The 2,822-nt window shown below is 32.0% G+C and overlaps 1 long non-coding RNA gene across 1 annotated transcript in view; it reads left to right on the top strand.

Moving 5' to 3' along the window:
- Nucleotides 1-651: 651 nt before the first annotated feature.
- LOC112514493 overlaps nt 652-2,822 on the top strand; it is an 11,507-nt gene continuing 9,336 nt past the window's right edge. The window contains exons 1-2 of the long non-coding RNA XR_003069411.1: nt 652-787; nt 916-1,140. This is a non-coding gene — a long non-coding RNA (uncharacterized LOC112514493). The remainder of the gene's footprint in view (nt 788-915; nt 1,141-2,822) is intronic.

Genomic DNA, 2,822 nt, shown 5'->3' with positions numbered 1-2,822 from the left:
CTTCTCTCTTCTTCAATTCCCAATATATATATATATATATATGTGTGTGTGTGTGTGTGTGTGTGTGTGTGTGTTGGTATAGATAGATAGATATACGAGAGATATGTGTGTATGTATATATATAGACACTACAAGGAAAATGGATTTTAGAGAAGGAAGTTTTAGAGAAGGATTTGGAAGTGTATCTAAAGGTGTTGTTTAGGGAAGAAAATACATGAAAAAAGTGAAAAATGTACCTGAAGATAAGATGACTTTCAGAGAAGGATTTCAAACCTAATAATATTCTATGTATATCGGTCCTAAAGCTTTTAGAGACGCTTCTTATATAAAACGTCTCTAAATATCGACTCAAAAGCTTTAGAAACACTTTCTACATTTGTCGCTAAAGAATAAAATATTTTTATTTTTATTTTAAAATTAAACAAAAGGTAAAGCTTTTCTATTTTTAATAAATCAAATCTATATAACAAAAGTATTACTGAAAATCAAACGAAGAGTCAGAGAGGAGATACGAGAGTCCTCGTATGATTTCTCTTCGATTTTTCAACAATCGTTGTGATTTCTCTTTGCTTTATCTTTGATTTCGATCTTCGATTTCGTTTTTTGATTGAGTTTGAGTTCAATTTGTCTCATATGTTCGATTTAGGGCTTGAAGATTCATCGAGTTACAGTAGGCTACTTTAGTTTAGGGCTTGTGGATTCATCCACGTTAGCCGACTTCGGTTTAGGGCTTGTGGATTCATCGAGTTACGATAGGCGACTTCGGTTTAGGGCTTGAGGATTCATCGTAAGCGACTTTGAGTTTGTCTTCATATCTTCATTTTCATTTCTACTACTTGGTTTTGCCTTCTTATGTTTATAATGCAATTTCTTTTTTGTAATTTCTTCCGATATTGTTTGATCAATAGAGTTCAGAACAATGAGTAATTGTGGCACAAGCACTATTGGTAAATTGGAATGCCAAGGTTCGGCACAGTGAAATGAAAAAGTAGGAAACTATTAGACGACTGGGGCATCCAGTTGGAAGGGGAACTAAAGAGAACGGAGAAAAGAAACCGAGAATGTGCAGTTAACTTTCAACATGAGTGTTTGATGGTGGTTTTACGCTTCCCTTCTGAGTACTGATATCACATTCAGTGGGTATGCACTCATCGTAACTTAACTTTGCTAAACATATGGAATCATTGACATGAATCATTTTTTCTATTTGATCTATTACGAAATGCATGTATAGAAAATTAATCAACTGATGTTATCATCCTTTTTTTGTCATATCCTTGTATTGCTATTATCATTCTTCTTGGTAGGTACACTTATTTGGTCTTATTTTTCTTTTCTTTTTTTGTCTTGGACTTAGGCATAAACAATTTAGCAACCATCACATCTTCATGCATGTTTAAGGGTCATTGATTATAAAAGCTCATATACATTATTGTAACTTTAACCTGGCCTTGTTAAGGATTTGATTTGCAAATAATAGGCACCATAAGTTGTTATCCGGACAACCCAGTCAGTCCACTCTTTACACCTAAAGAATACGAGAACTTTTAGGATCTTTTTTCTTAATTTTGCAGTGGGTTGGGGGTGGGATTTAGGGACACACCTATGGTTGTTAATATTGTTGTTCACCCACAAGATATACAATATTTTGCAGTCTATTTTCATGGCGAGGTTTTAACATGTTAAAAATAGTCAATTATTACTATACTGTTAGTTGTATTCTTGCATCTACTTTGGTGTTAATACTATTTTGGTAACCGATATTTTAGTGATTTATCTTAGTAGACTGGCTACGCCAATGGGCAAACACCATCACTCCTACATAAGTGAATTCTTATTACCACTTCTTTTCCCATAGCATTTTATCTCATGTTTTGTAACATTCGTGTTTCGAGTTTTGAAATAAGATTTTTGAATATATATATATATATATAGGGGGGAAGATCAAATGTTAACCAATAACTTTGTGTTAACTTTGAAAACCATGRCAACCAATCAAATTCCATTCTTCTTGTAGGTTTATGTCATGCTCACATTTTAATTACAAGGGTATTTCAGTAAATTTATTTGATATGTAACTCCCAAACAATTAATGGGGAGTTACAAATCATCAAATCCCAAAAAATATACATTTATAACATTAATAATTTTTTTTAATTTTGATCTTTCATGTTTATTGTTTTATCAATTTTTAATTCACATAGAAAACACGGTAGTAAAAATTTTCGGTATCGATCAAGCTAATATAGATAAAGGCAATGGAAAATAAATCGACAACAGTGAGAAAATTAAAATGGTTTATGATGACAATCGGAGTTCGAGGTCGGGAATTGAAGAAATTAGCCAAAGCAAATGTCTTGGTAATAGATTTTTATTTTTTTTAGATTCGTTTTAATCGAAATTATGTTCATTACGATGTGTTGTGTTTTTTATAACTCATCTTGTATTGATATCTTTTTTCTTTAATTATTAAAATACATACCTAATTCACATGTTCAAATGGAAGTACATGCACGACCCATTTTCATATTGTCATATTACCGACTTTTATGAATCATGAACCATTGTGTTCATGTTACTTCTATCATATGAACACAAATGCTTTTTTTAAGTTTGATACCAAATCTTTATATTTGTGTAAGTGTTTGCATCTGGTGTTCATAACGTTGGGGTTATGTGTTCATAACGTTGGGGTTATGTGTTCATAACGTTGGGGTTATGTGTTCATATATTTTATACGATATGAACAAGAGGTGAACACGATATGAACAAGGGGTGAACAACCATATAAGATCAGAAACATATATGAACAAGGGGTAAAC

Source organism: Cynara cardunculus, assembly GCF_001531365.2.
Source record: "Cynara cardunculus var. scolymus isolate 2C chromosome LG 6, CcrdV1, whole genome shotgun sequence".
Lineage (NCBI taxonomy): Eukaryota > Viridiplantae > Streptophyta > Magnoliopsida > Asterales > Asteraceae > Cynara > Cynara cardunculus.
Note: the sequence above shows the minus strand (reverse complement) of the source record. Positions and strands in the feature narration are given on the sequence as shown.